This window comes from Phycodurus eques, chromosome 3 (assembly GCF_024500275.1).
Source record: "Phycodurus eques isolate BA_2022a chromosome 3, UOR_Pequ_1.1, whole genome shotgun sequence".
Classification (NCBI taxonomy): domain Eukaryota; kingdom Metazoa; phylum Chordata; class Actinopteri; order Syngnathiformes; family Syngnathidae; genus Phycodurus; species Phycodurus eques.
In genome coordinates, this window is record NC_084527.1 from 11,812,202 (window position 1) to 11,828,172 (window position 15,971).

Sequence of the window (15,971 nt, forward strand, 5' to 3'; positions counted from 1 at the left end):
GTTTCTGTGACTGCTCAAGCTTTTCATAGCCCAGTAACTGCTTTGTCGATGAAACAATATTAAATAAAAAATACACAATAATATTAATGTAAATCAAATATATGTATTATTATTATTAGTCATAGCAGCATTGTTTTTATTGCCATTATTATACACCTAATTTACTCCGTTACATTTTCTCAAGTAATATTTTGGATGAATTGTACTTGTCAAGAGTCGTTTAAATGAAGCATACTTTTACTTTTACTTGAGTATTTATGTTGAGAAGAAATGGTACTTTTACGCCATTACAATAATCTACATGCTGCTCGCTACTTTCATTGATCAACGTGCATGATTAATTTTTAGACGTTCGTTTTCGACTTCTGCATCGGCCGGCGTTGCTCCAATAACCGTGATAACCACAGTGATGTTTGACTCAAGTTCACAAATCAAACGACACAAGAAAGTCACATGTCCACACACTAAGTCTTCTATTGGGCTTTGCTGGCCAATCAAAGTGAGTCGTGATAGCCGCGTGCGACTCGTGTTTACATTAAAGACTATGAAAAACAACAGCTTTAACATGCAGCATAGTTTTATCTCTGCCCAAGGTTGCGAATTTCAGCCCATTTCTAACTTAAGAAAACACCTTGCGGTAAGTCGCAGATGTTTTTCATCTTGTTTTGGGCTGTGGCAACATTAGCCCTATTTTTTGGTCATAAGTAACTGTAACACGTGCATCTTGTTCTCTCTCGATCTCTCTCTCAGACACACTTAATCTATGTTTGGTCAGCAAACAGGTTCTTCCTTCAGTCATTTTAGTGGATAAAGCAAATAGTGTTTCTGTAATGCCCTATGCATGTTGTTTTTGAAATGGTGGCCGGTGTGTGTGGACACCCATCGAACAGGAGTTTGAATGTAGTATTTTACTTATGGACACAGCCACACGCCAGTTTTTTTTTTATTTTATTTTTTAACCAGGTAAAAGACCAGTTAAAACAGAACATCTCTTTTGCAATAGTGATCTGGCCAAAGAAGGCACCAAGTTAAATGTCAAGACGAGGTCAATCACATTCAAGTTTATTTCAGCTGTTTAGTTTCACCTCCCCTCTCAAAAAGATACAAAAATAAATCAGTTGAGTTGTACAAATTCTAGGTCACATTAATGGTGGAAAAAGTTAAAAAAAAAAAAAAAAAAAGATTTCTCGCTCAAATTTATTTTACAACACAAAAACCTGGCATTTGAAAAGGATTGTGCTGTTTAACAAGTAAAACAATATAGTATAAGACCATTTCTTGGAGCTGTATTTGCCTTCATTTGTTATTTTCCAAGATACGTCCAAGATTTTGTTTTATAAAATTTAGTTTTAGATGAGGTGATATTGTTCACCAATATCTGAATGTTCACATTCATATTTTATTTATTTTCATTTTGTTTGACATTCATACTCTGATTTCAAAAATTAATCAGAAGTTACTCACTAGTCACTCAGTACTTGAGTATTTTCTTCACTGAGTATTTTCTTACTCTAAATTATTTGGAGGACTACATTTTACTTTTACTTGAGTCATATTTTTCAAAAGTAACAGTACTCTTACATGAGTACAATATTTGGCTACTCTACCACCCTCTGCCTAATTTACAGTAACTCAGATCATCTCAACCACATCAACAACCCCTCATTTTCCATAATGTCCACTAGAGGGCGGCACAGCACAACATTTCTGTGACCCAAAACCTGATGGCTCCTGTTTTGAGTTGATGAAACACTCATTAGCCTTTTCATGATGGCAAATATTACTAAAATTCACTTTATGTATATGTACTCAGACACAGAGAAACTGTATATGTGATCTGTGGGTACAATATTTTTGCTATGCATTATATATATATATATATGTATATATATATATGTGTAAAATAGTATATATATTAAATGAAGAAGGGGGAACTGCTCGACTTGCAGTTATAAGAATTTTTAATGTATTAAGTGCATTGTAGATCAGGGCATTGGGGTTGGTAAGAGTTACATTTCACAACTGAACTTTGTGCCAAAAATACTCAACTATTGCTGCCTAAAGCTTTTTGCTAGAGAAATATCTAACATGGTTTGCCATGTCATCTCTTCCAAGTTGGATTGTTAGTTTATTTAAATGAAACAAAAACAACAACAAGATCGCATCAATGACCAGCACAGTGATAGGAAGATGAGAGGTGACATGACAACGGCTGCAGAGATTGAGGAAAAAACATGCTTATGCAAGTTTGACAGTTTCACATTGGATTAATATTTCATTGCATACATACTGTGGATGTCCACCTTGATGTATTTTTTATGACACCACATCACTGAGTGTCAGTGCTACTTGATGTTCATCTGATCCCTGCAGTCTCACACACGCGTGTGTGTGTGTGTGTGTCATTGACAAGCTATCCACTTCAACTTTGTCATATTTATTTGTTTGTTTATTTCATTCCCCCTTTATCTTCATTTCGAAGTTCTGTGACAAAATAGCAAAACACTGATTAATTTCACTGATGCCGCACTGCAAATTGTTACTTTGGTGTCTGTTTTTTCCCCCAACCTTTCAGCTGTACACACATGACTTAATGCAGATGAGTAATCATGCAAATCATTAATTAATGCAGAATTAAGGTATCGTGATGCTAGTATTAATTTACTGTGAGGGAAATTAAGTGGCCAAATAATTTCATTTTTTAAATGTTTTGTTTTACCTTTTATTTTTATATTGTTATAATATTATTCTATTAATATTATATTGTTATATAATATTGTCTATTTTTTCATTGTTTTCATCCATCCATAGTGGTAATAAGCCAGGGGTGACTATCCTTTTTGAAACCGAGAGCTTCTTTTTGGGTACTGATTATTGTCAAGGGCTACCAGTTGCATACACACTTCTGAAACAACAAATTTGCTCAAATTACCTTTGATTATGTCATTGATGAATATCATTAATTATTAATAACGTGACGACACTGGTAGGAAACTAATAACAATACGCAACACTTTGATTTCTACAAATGCCTGCAAGTGTTCATTTTCAAATGATCACTTCTACAACATTCCCGGGAAATCACAATGTCCCACCACTGGTGATCTATTTTTAGAACAGGCCCAGGCTACTCATGTGGTCAAGTTAAAATACTGAAATAAAGTCCACGGCTCCACCAAATCCCAAGGAAACAAGTGGAACTTCTTGTATTGTGACGGCAGACACGGAGTGATCATCACCACGTCTTGTGACACGTTCATGCTCGTTGGCCATGTGCCGGCCAATAATGAACTGTGCTGTGAGCCTCCGCAGCCATCAAAGCTGCAGCCGGCGTGTCGCTGGTGAAAAGGCCATTTGTCCAAAGGCCGCATGCAGACAGTCAGGCCCATTGATGACATGCTGCAGCTAATCGCCAATAGTGGCCTCAATAGCAGCGTTTATGTATGTGCATTTGTGTGTGTGTGTGTGTGGGGAGGGGGTCATTCTCCTGGGATGTCCCCTCAAATATGACCCACATTGCTCAGCCGATTTCCATTATGTAAAGAGAACATGAGATTATTTTGTCAACCCAAAAATAAACAGTCTTCTAGTTTGCAGGTTGACCTCAGAAAGCCAGTCAGTATCTGGCAACACATTTATTGCACAGGTGTGTCTTAGGCCACCCACAATAGAAGGCCTCTCTAAAATGTGCACTTTTACTGTATTGGTGGTGTCATAAAATCAGTCAGTATCTGGTGTGACCAACATTTGCCTCACGCAGTGCAACAGGTTGACGTTTGACTATCCGATGATATGGCTCGAAGGCAGCGTGGAGGACGCACACAGCATGTGCCCCCCCCCACGCAGGTAGCACGTACGTTAACACAGAGGCTTCGTTCCGAGAGTGCAATACATGCGAGGGTTCGACTGCCTCGTAGTGCTGCCTGATAAGTGTATCAAATCATTAACTTCCCATGTGGGGGTTGTGAACGACCAAAAAAAGAAAAAGAAAAAAACTGTCTTGTGGTCTTCGTGTGTGTGTGCCCACGTGTTGTCCAACAATTGGCGCAGGCTGCTGAATGGGCCCCCTGTGTTCACCCTCTCCTTATCATGCGACCTTTGATCTGTTTGGTCAGCGTGACCGACAGACACTGTGACAGACAGATACGTCCAAAACAGCCTCTTCCTCAGATGTGTGTGATATATCTCCAACCGACATCTGATCGGGAGAAAGCGCATTATTTGTTCTAGGTGACCACAGTGTATTCCAGTGGTCATTCTCTAATAGTTTTTGGTGCTCTAAACACCTTAAATGTTGTCCATCAAATGACAATAAAAAGGTCAAAAACCATTTCATTGATTTGATTGCGCTACTTTCTTCTTCCAAATACACTGACTGTGTAATGACATGTGAAGGAGTCACTCTTTTATTCTAATAAAATTAAAAATACGAAAAACTGGTAACAAAGTGGTACTAATATATTGCTTAAAAACAATTGTAATACACAAGCTATACAAATTAACATGAAGTGTTACGAACACGTAGGGAGAAATAGTAATCAACAAAGTTCAAACATACACCGACTTAAGCCTGCTACACACACACAAGGATTTTTTAATTTCTTAAAATATTTTTTATTTTTGCGACAGACCCCACAACAGGAAGATTTAAAAAAAAAAAAAAAATCTGGTACTTAACAGTTTTGGTCATACTGTGTGCCGATCATCTCAACACAGGACACCACACACATAAAGATTCTGTTCCACCACCGATCTCGAATCTCTTCCGCCAAGACCGAAATTTGCATGATCAAACGTGATCCAACAAAAAACAAAGAGGACGAAACATAGCAACACAATGTTGAAAGAGGAGGAAATGATGGCGGTCTTGGGGCTATTTTATTATATTTAAATTTTTTGACAGAAAAATCCTTAACTAAAAGGAAAGAAAAAGACATTGGAAAAACTTGGCGGAGATGTTAAATAAGCACTATCGTGCTTCCCACAGCTCCACTAGCTGGTCCTCCATTTCTGAAGTCCACCAGACTTTGTTACGGGAACGGGAACCATGTTGCTTTTATTTTGAAGGCCTGACTACAGGCTACCGGATATGGTGCGCCAATGTTTCCGGTTTAATATTGTTTGTCTGCCCAAACCTATTTTGGACCCTATTTTCAGGACAATTTCACTCTTAACGCACCTCAGACCAAAGGAAAAACGTATATAATCTTATGTCTTTAAGTGTAGAGACCCCTCATACAGTATTTACCGAATGTCTCTGGACACACCCTCCAGAGAGTATCACTAAACCAACAAAGTAGTAAAGTCACAATTACAGGAGATATTTGTATGAAAAACCCTGCACGAGTTTAGCATGCGTATTTCAGCATTTAGCATTTGAATTCACTCTACATGAGTTAATCGACTATGACAGGAAATGAGGTTTAGAAGGAAATGCCATATGGTTTTGCAGTTAGTACTTGTTTTCTCCCAGGCTGCACAGCTTCAGCTCCCAGTATTGAAACGAGATTTTGGGGAATTTCCCAATTGTGGAATAAGGTTTCTTCAGTTCTAATTCTGCATTCCAGTACGGTGGAAATTTGGAAATCACAACCCTCGGGTATGGAAAAGTGAATTAGAATGTCCATCAAATTCCATTGTACCCCAAAACAACCGTTAGTGCGACTTAACACGAATGTGTACGTAACTTAGAATGAAGACCTTGTGGGCAAGTGGTTTTCACAGAGATGACCTGGGTTGAACTCCTGGCAAGGGGAAGTTTTCACGGAACATAAGGGCACTTAAGGAGTTGATTGGCTCAGGCTGGCCGTTGACTCACCCTGATGTAGTGAGGTCTTACAAGAAAGGGTGAGACCAAGCCAGTCCCATATGGTCTAGCGGTTAGGATTCCTGGTTTTCACCCAGGTGGCCCGGGTTCAACTCCCGGTATGGGAATGTATACTTTTGGAGTAAAGGCTTAGTCTGTTGCAGGAATTTAGAAATTTCATCCCCCGACTACAGTGAAGTCAACTATATTGTCGCTCAAAATCCAATGCACAATAACTAATGAACTAAAACTGAACTAAAGGTGCCCCAGTTGTCAATAAGTCGGAATGCGCTCTATTCTATCACTAACCTAATTGACGTCACAATACTGCATGATTTTGGCTTAATTCACCGCAATGGTTGATTGCCTATGACACGAAGAACTTCTTATAAGCACATCCCATATGGCAAAAAATAACGAGGAGCACAAAATACATCCATCCAGCAGTAAGCAATGTGAGCGAGAAAGAATGCTGCACGTCAAACGGCGAAGATAATGGAGCGATCTGGCGTCCTCCTGGTGTGGCCGCACTTTAAGACTGGGAGCTGATGACAATCTTAGCACGCAGGTGCGTCGTTGCTCGAGGAATACTTTTTCTCTAAAAAAGATTTCTCTCTCAAACCATATGACTTTATTGTTAAAATACGACTTTATTATTATAAGAGTAACCTTTTTTTCTTTTTCTTAAATAAGGACTTCAGTATTGGTATTGGTAACTTTATTCGCATTATATTACACTTTTTTCTTGAAAAGTAATTTATTTTACTTTATTTCTGAAAGATCAATACTTTTTCTAAATAAATACATGTTTTGCTTGAAAATATGACTTTATTGTTGAAGGACAAAAATGTCGACTTTATTCTAGTAATTTTACACTTGAAAAAAAATATTCTCGAATTAATTATCAAAGAATGCAGCTTCATTCTCATAATAATCTTTTCTTGAACGAATACAGTTTTAGTTGGGAGAAAAAATCCCACAAAAAATATTGTTTTAACTGATACATAAAAAATGCCATTCTCGAAAAATACGTTACAATAAAATTACGTCTTAATCGGAAAAAATTAACGTCATCGTAATATGCATTCTTTTCAAAAAGGTTATCTTTTCAAAAAGGTTATCTTCTAAAAATGAACATTTATTGTCAAAATTCCACTATTACCAGAAGAGTAAAACTATACTGTATAATAAGGGAGAGTTTTGTCACATCTCTTCGAGAATAGAGTCATAAGTTTGACTCCATTCTCAAAAAAATGCAACTTTATCATTGTCTCTCTTATATGATTAGTATTTGTATTCTTCCCCAAAAAATGCAAATAACTCAAAGTATAATGATATAAAACACACAGCAGAAGACTCATAAAATATGAACTGCATGACTTTTAGCTGCATAAGACACATTTTCTTCCTCGTCTCTGGTGTTTACTTGCATTCAAACACCGTGGCCTAAAATGATTTTTTCATCCGCTAAATGGTAGCAACTCTCCCCGAACGGCCCACGAGATCTGTTGAGCGCCGCCCATGGCAACCGGCCCGCAACAAAAACAAACTCTGCCACCCTCTCCCCAAACCGCCCGCCGCAGTTGCCACGGAGACCCATTGAGATGCCCGGTGGTGACCCCTGACCTGAGGGGAGCCTGGTGAATGTGGCTGAAAGGCCGGGGCATCTGGGGTATCATCTGGCGCCTCACAAAGCCCCCTCGCCAGCTGGGAAGGAGGGCAGACGGGGGGCACCAAAAAACAGACAGAGACGGAGAGAGAGGGAAGAGTCTTTTTTCTTCTTGTACTCCTCAGAGAGAGTGGCCATTGACACTGTGCATCTCATTAAGATTCTGCCCCCCCCCCCGGCCGCACCCCCCTTGCATCCTTCCTTGGGTCTGGAGCCCAGAGTCCAGGCAGCTGCTTGCAGCATTCAAGCTCAAGTGCAGTGGTTGGAGGGGGAAGACAAGAAGGGGGTTTGGGCGGGGCGGGGGTTCTTGGACATATGCCACCACCACTGGGACTATTTGCGATGCCGGATATATGTAGAACAGGGGTGTCAAACTTGTTTTCATCGCCCTCAGTAAAACCGCGTAAATGTATGTTCACTCGGTACTATGCCAATTACCCTGGTTTGAAGTTCACGGTACGGTTCACATTCTGTACATTAAGGGAACAAAATGCAAAACGGCCTATCTTTTGTAGTAACAGATTTACTGAAAACCCCCACAGCTTAAATCTTGTCTTTTTAGGAAAGTGCAACATCAATAGTTTCTCTTCAATTTCCAAAATGAAGTGCAACAGTAACGGTTTGAATCAATTAAATTTTTTCAAACATTTGTGTCTCTAATCATCTTTCCTCGTTGAAATGAATAAAATGCAATCCAGCCTACCCCCTCATCCATCCATTTTCTGAGCCGCTTCGCCTCACGAGGGTCGCGGGCGTGCCGGAGCCTATCCCAGCTGTCATCGGGCAGGAGGCGGGGTACACCCTGAACTGGTTGGCAGCCAATCGCAGGGCACATACAAACAAACAACCATTCGCACTCACATTCACACCTACGGACAATTTAGAGTCTCCAATTAAAGCATGTTTTTGGGATGTGGGAGGAAACCGGAGTGCCTGGAGAAAACCCACGCAGACACGGGGAGAACATGCAAACTCCACACAGGCGGGACCGGGGGATTGAACCCGGGGCCTCAGAACTGTGAGGCTGACGCTCTAACCAGTCGGCCACCGTGCCGCCAGCCTACCCCCAAAACACCAAAATTTGAGTTTTTTCATGAGAAAAATTGCACTCAACAGAATGGGGTTTATGCGGAACGGCACGTGTCCAAAGCTCAAAACACGTTAGAGGACTGCACTCCAAAAAGTGGGCTTACAAGAACAGAACAGGACAAACGTAATGAAATCAGGAACATCTTATCTCATATTTTATCCAAACAAAATTCTCTGCTAGTAGAACAGGAATATTTGATTAGGCAAGATGTCGTCAAACAAGTGGACAATATTTACAGCATATAGGCTACTACCAGAGAATAGAATTAAACTTACTCATGATCAGTAATAAAATGTCTGTAACAAATTCTAACACCTTATTTCGATTTTTTTAGGGGGGGGGGGGGGGGGGTCTTGACGCAAGTGAAGTGCTTACTCACAAAAACTGCCGAGTGAGAAGAAATTTCTTGGGAGACAGAGAACAAAAATATTTTGCTTTGATTTGAGATATTAAATCTTGGTTAGATTATTACCCCCCCCCCCCCATGGACATTATATATGGTCTGTGTGGGAACGCTAATAATTGTCATATTACATAGTTGCCTCTGCATTTTGTTATAATTTTTACGGCTAGTCAAGGAAAACCTGTGGCGAGCTTTCGTGGCCCGTGAGATTTGAGTTTAACATGAACAATGATTCCCAACCACTGTTATCCGAGTTATTATTTATTCATTACAATGTGTATTTGTTCATCTATCTACTGTATGCCTAAGACATATAGTGACACCCAGAACAATTAAATGATCTTCCACTAGATGGCAGAAGGTTCCTAATTAAGCTGTGTGTCCACATTTTGTCTGGTGCTGTGACCGACATTTTTTTTTAAAAACTTAAAATATAGGTCAGGACACTGATCAAGAAAAAAATATGATTACAATCTCTTTATCATGAGTCACTTCTTATTTTTTTTCTTTCTTAATTTATTTATTTATTTTAGAAAACTGACTATTTTTTTCAAGGGATGCGAGAGTGTAATAATTGGGCCCCGTCCTCCACCGTTAGATCACAGGGCGGCGATCTAAAATGCGCAAACAGCTGTCGGGTGGCAACACGAGTAATCACAGAACGCAAACAATGCCACGCACACGTCTCGACGCTTCCAGAAACCCCCTTGTGCACCCCTGCACCTCCCTGCATTAAAAAAAAAAAAAAAAATGCTGATGCAAAAGTGTCCCTTAAGGGTCATGGTTTTGCAAGTGTTTGTGTGTGTGTGTGTGTGTGTGTGGAGCCGAAGGAGCACAGTGGGAGTGTTGTCAAAACACAAAATGTGCCATAGGGTGCAAATGGTGGGGGTCTGTCATGAGGGGAGGCTGATGTGAGGGGCGGGGCATATGCTAATGAGGTGCTACAGGTATTGCAAGATGCAGCATCTGTAGAGCTTTATTAACACAAAAGGCAGTTGCAGACTGCGAGCATGCGAGCGTTCCAAGAAATGAAAAAAACAAAACAATATCACATGTCTGCAAAAATCAGCCTCAACTCTTTCGCCCTCCTGCACTCCCCCCAACACACACACATACACTTTTTAAACAAATTTTTCTTCTGTCATCTGTGCTGATGAATGGGGCTTTGCGTGTGGATTTTAATTACTGCTCTGTGGAGGTGGGAATTGGCCATGCATTAAATTGGAATGGGACGCATTTTTCCCCCCCAGCAGGGGAGGAAGCAACACGGGAGGGAAAGCAGTTACAGTATATTAATTGAACCATCCACTGGCACAAAGTCGTGGTTGTAAGGCCCTCACAAATGCACGCTTATTGCACGCAGGAAAGACGATTACAGGGGCTTGTGTAAAGTGAAAAGATCCATTTTGAGCCTGAAAGAAAATGATTTTGTTCCCCTCGGTGGAAAACATAAAAAGTGAGTTCAAGGCCAGGTGGCTGCGGATTGTTGCGTTCAGCTGAATGGAGCGCGGCGGCGATGGAAGTCTTCCTCTTCCGTTTGCCTCCCGTCTACGCAGGTCAAATTGCATGTTACACTACGCCGCTGGAAGAAACATTGAACATTCAGACTCTTCACACATACCGAAACGACTCTTGAAAGTGCTGCGGTTGGCGGTAAGAGTACAAGTACGTGACAAGAGCTTCGTAGACACTGGTTTTGAAAAGTTTTACCTACAGACAACAACATGATCAAGTGGTCGCCAGTGGCGGCCTTGAGTGCGGAATTACTGCACCCGACTTAGTCCGACTCTTAAAACCGCAATTTTCACATCAAAATTTACAAAACTAGGGAGGCCCCGATACCACTTTTTTCAGACTGAGTTACATTTCAGTACTCGTCAATACCAAGTACCGATACCTTATAATGTCATTACCTATTTTTTCTCGTATTTTTTTTTTTTTTAGAGCTGCAAAGATTAATCACATAACTTGATTTATTAAGTAGTCACTTATAGTCACTTAACATAGATGACAGTTACAAATGAAAGATAGAAGCAAAATCTCTTCCTCGAAGCTTCATGGGGATAATTCTTTGCACATGGGCTAATGTTACTGCAGACTCACGCACCACTCCGTGTAGAAATACGTTGGTGTGATACAACAAGCCAGGAGAAGAGTCTGTAAAAGACAGACATTGTTTAAAGTTTGGGATCATTTCACACTTCACAAGGAAGATAAAGCGCAACGTGTACCACACCGGCACGTCTACGATCGCCCACAAAAGGTAACATATCAGTCTTAGCTAATGACTAGTTGGAACATATTGGAACACCCCCAGCAAGGATAGACACAGCCACGGGTGCACTTTCAATAGCTTTACTGAACAGAGAGAAAACAAACAAGCTGCCGATGGCCACAACTCAGGCAGAGTCACTCAACACAGACTGGCTTAACGGGTTAGCCGGTCAACAGCCAGCTGACTCTACACTCTCAATTGCTAACACCCACATCACTCACCAGCCCGCGCCCCGCCTTTTAGAGCCATACACACCCAAAGTCACAGATACTGCAGTAGAACACGAGGAAGTCGAATGAAAACCTTGTGGCAAATAATACCTGCATCTCACCTGCACGTTATTGTGTTTAATAATGCAAAATACATTTTTATCCAGTTAATGGTATACACAGTACAATTCTCAATTTTAAAACTATTCGATAGCTGCAGCCCTAATTTGTAATCATTGTTCAAAACCACATTTTCTTAAACATGGCATATGTTTCACTCAAACTTATTGACATTTAGACATCCAACCAAATATTCAACTTAAATGCAGCCTGTAACACAAGGCATTTCAGTAATGCCTGTGTCTGAGTCTGAACACTTAGGGGCACTATGTAAAAGGAGTATCTGTGCATCCCTCGCACCTCCGCATGAGGACAGAAACAAAATAAATCCCATTACAAAACTAAATAACCAAAGCAAAATGTATCATTTCAACTGTGTGATTGTATACTGTGAAAAGCATTTCGGTGCAAATATGAATTCCCCTAGTAATCTGTTTTATAATACTGTTACAAAAAAAGGTCACCTAACCTGCGATTTGAACCCATAACCTCTCATCTGTGAGGTAGGTGTGCTAACTACTAATCCACTGTCCTCTCAAGCTAATTCTATTACAGTTTGTTTTGAAGTGTATGTTGACTGAAAATACTACCTAATTAAGCCGTTCCAACAATAGCTCTCCAACTGTATGAAATGGGATGCTGGTTAGCCTATCAACATCTGAGCATATGAAAGCATTTTGAATTGATGAATCTCTGAAACCGTGACTGTTGATGTAAATTGATAAAAGGCAAGAGCGTCCGCATTTCCTGGGGATGATTAACCGTCTGTTGATAAGAGCGTGACCTGAAGTGGCTCCACTTGATCACACTTGTTCCATGCACGCCTCCTGTTGTGTCCCGAAGATAGATTAGCATGTGCAGCTGACAAACACACTATCACATGATGTGCGCGGAGGTCTCGGCGGTCAACACATGGTCATCTGTAGTCAGCTGAGAAGCTGAGCTCTCCGCCTGTTGATAAGAGGCAGACGGGCAAAGGACAGCAAAGGGATGACCTGGCAAACAACATGTGACTGGCCGCAAAGATCTTTCGCTAGTTGTCCACTTTCGGACAGTTTTGTGCTCACAAATTGACTGTTTTCGTTTTCTATCACACTGCATTTGCATGTGTTATGGTAGCTGCTATTCATCACACAGGAACGCTGTTCAGAGGATCATCAAGGCAGTACAAACACATCATTGTTTGTTCACTGCCCACTCTGGAGGACTTAATCAACACACAATGTCTTGGTAGAGTAGCAATCGTGAAAGACAGCACTCAGCCGCAACATCATCTTTTCCAGATATAGACACGACAGGTCTGCACCATCAGGGACAAAACCAGTTCATCCCAATTTATTTCCATCCATCCCACTTGTGAAATTCTGACTAAAACGTCCACTCCACTGTTGGTGTCACAATCACTTTTGATTCTTCCATATTAAATGGATGGGTGTGGCTGTGTGTGGATGTGCGTCGGGGAGGAGGGGTTGTGTGTGTTTAGTTTTCTCATTTAATCTTATTCTGTCAGTTTCTCATCGAGATTATCTATCAATATAGCTGTCCATCATCAGCTATCATAGATATCTAGTACATTGGCGGCAAATAAAAATATATTGTTTTAATTAGTTAGTGAGCTAGATTGTCAGTATATTGGCGGTGAAGCTACATTTCTTTAGTAAGAGAGTTGCTGATTTAGTTAAGATTGAAGATTCAATAAGCTGTCTTGTCAATTCTTCAGTGATTTTCTCTCTGAAATAGTTGTTTTAGATTCGGGTATTTATGAGGGTACATTGGACTATTTTTCATGGAACCTAACATTAGAACATCCATCCATCATTTTTTTTAAACCACGTATCCTGTTCAGGTTCACAGAAATCTATCCCAGCTGACTTTCGGCAGACAATCACAGGGCACACATAGAAACCATTCACACTCACATTCAACATCACTGAGTAATATCTGAACCAGCAATACCATCAACAAGTCACGCACTGCACAGAGATTTTTAACAGATTTAATCTTTACTCTACAATGGGGAAATTCCCCAAAAACAGTTTCCCACACCAGGAATCGAACCCAGCCGCCTGGCATGGTTGTTTGTTTGTATGTGCCCTACGATTGGCTGGCAACCAGTTCAGGGTGTATGAAATTTCCAAATTCAAACATTTCTAGAAGAGAGTAAACCTTTACTCCAAAAGTATACTTTCCCATACCGGGAGTTGAACCCGGGCCACCTGGGTGAAAACCAGGAATCCTAACCGCTAGACCATATGGGACTGGCTTAGTCTCAGCCTTTCTTGTAAGACGTCAGTGTGAGTGAAGTACCATGGGCAGCCAATCAACACTTTAATAGCGTAGGTCAGCGATACAATACAGCGTTAGTTCATTAGTTAGTGTACATTGGATTTTGAGCGACAATATAGTTGACTTCACTGTAGTCGGGGGATGAAATTTCCAAATTCCTGGAACAGACTAAGCCTTTACTCCAAAAGTATACATTCCCATACTGGGAGTTGAACCCGGGCCACCTGGGTGAAAACCAGGAATCCTAACCGCTAGACCATATGGGACTGGCTTGGTCTCACCCTTTCTTGTAAGACCTCACTACATCAGGGTGAGTCAACGGCCAGCCTGAGCCAATCAACTCCTTAAGTGCCCTTATGTTCCGTGAAAACTTCCCCTTGCCAGGAGTTCAACCCAGGTCATCTCTGTGAAAACCACTTGCCCACAAGGTCTTCATTCTAAGTTACGTACACATTCGTGTTAAGTCGCACTAACGGTTGTTTTGGGGTACAATGGAATTTGATGGACATTCTAATTCACTTTTCCATACACGAGGGTTGAGATTTCCAAATTTCCACTTTACTGGAATGCAGAATTAGAACTGCATAAACCTTATTCCACAATTGGGAAATTCCCAAAAACCTCGTTTCAATACTGGGAGCTGAAGCTGTGCAGCCTGGGACAAAACAAGTACTAACTGCAAAACCATATGGCATTTCCTTCTGAACCTCATTTCCTGTCATAGTCGATTAACTCATGTAGAGTGAATTCAAATGCTAAATGCTGAATTACGCATGCTAAACTCGTGCAGTGTTTTTCATACAAATATTTCCTGTAATTATGACTTTACGACTTTGTTAGTTTAGGTTTAATGATACTCTCTGGAGGGTGTGTCCAGAGACAATCCAGTAAATACTATATAAGGGGACTTATATAGTATTACACTTAAAAATTAGAACTGAAAAAAGCCTTTTGGATTAAAGGTGAAACATCTTCAACAAATAAGAAGAGTCCAGTTGCCTGCAGTCAACCTTAACACATCACCATGACCTGGACCACTGACAATCTACACAGACATTAGAAAAGAATAAACCTGTATTCCAAAACAGGGAAAATCAGGTTTCTGTACTAGAAGTTGAACCTGATCTGCCTGGGTGAAAACCAGGAATCCAAACCACTAGACCATATGGGACAAGGTAGCTCCTGGCACTCCCTGTCATAGCCCATTAACTCATGGAGATTGAAACCTATGTTAAAACGGGACTGTCTGGTGATCTTACGCCCTTATGTTCTGTCAAGATGTGTCTCCTAGATTTAATTATGATTCGTTCCAAAATTTATCATTTAATCCTGGTTCTTAACAAACCTTCCCAAACACCCACTGACTATGCCCACTACCTGACATTGCCACATTTTTGAGAGAAAATGGTAGTTTGGGTTTCGAATGGCTCGGAAAGGGATCAAACAAAAGTGTTACCCAGCAATTTCCACTCGTCATCGTCATTTGTCATCCATTACTAATCCAACACAGTTTTGATTTTGATTTTATCTTCATCTTTCCATCCTTTCTCTTCACTCGTGAACACCGCCTCCTTCCTTCACTACATGCATCCTCGCTCCCGTTCCCTGTGATTCTCTTTAGGAGGGTTGGCAACGAGCCATGCACCGTAAGGCCTTCCTCTGACGGTCTTCCCTTCTTGGCAGAACGCCCAGTTTCGATGCGTGTATGTGTGTTTGTTTGTGTGTGTGTGTATGTGCGTGTGTGTGTGTGTGTGTGTGTGTGTGTGGTGGAGCGGGCAGCTTTCTCATAATCGTTGCCATTCAGCACCTCGGCGAAGTGTGTCCGTGTTTACACGAGAGGGGTCATGGAGCAGGCAACAACTCTCTCTCGATCTTTTTCCCTTCTTTGACCATGTGTGTGCACGCACACACACACATACAGACACACACACACACGGACACATACACACACAACTGAAGTAATCTCTCACAAAGACACAATTAAACACATCTTCATTCAAGCTCTTGTAGGTATAATGTGATAATAATACTTATTGTATAGAGTAAAATACTAGTCATGCAGTATGTGCAAAATATAAATCAAAAGGAGAGTGAACCATATAAATCAACATGA

The 15,971-nt window shown here is 40.7% G+C and overlaps 3 non-coding genes across 3 annotated transcripts; 1 reads left to right on the plus strand and 2 right to left on the minus strand.

Annotated features, from left to right (window-relative positions):
* Positions 1–5,862: 5,862 nt before the first annotated feature.
* Positions 5,863–5,934, plus strand: trnae-uuc (transfer RNA glutamic acid (anticodon UUC)). Its single transcript has one exon. It is a non-coding gene; the product is annotated as a tRNA-Glu (tRNA).
* A 7,824-nt stretch (positions 5,935–13,758) lies between these two features.
* Positions 13,759–13,830, minus strand: trnae-uuc (transfer RNA glutamic acid (anticodon UUC)). Its single transcript has one exon. It is a non-coding gene; the product is annotated as a tRNA-Glu (tRNA).
* A 222-nt stretch (positions 13,831–14,052) lies between these two features.
* Positions 14,053–14,124, minus strand: trnae-uuc (transfer RNA glutamic acid (anticodon UUC)). Its single transcript has one exon. It is a non-coding gene; the product is annotated as a tRNA-Glu (tRNA).
* Between the last annotated feature and the right edge of the window lie 1,847 nt (positions 14,125–15,971).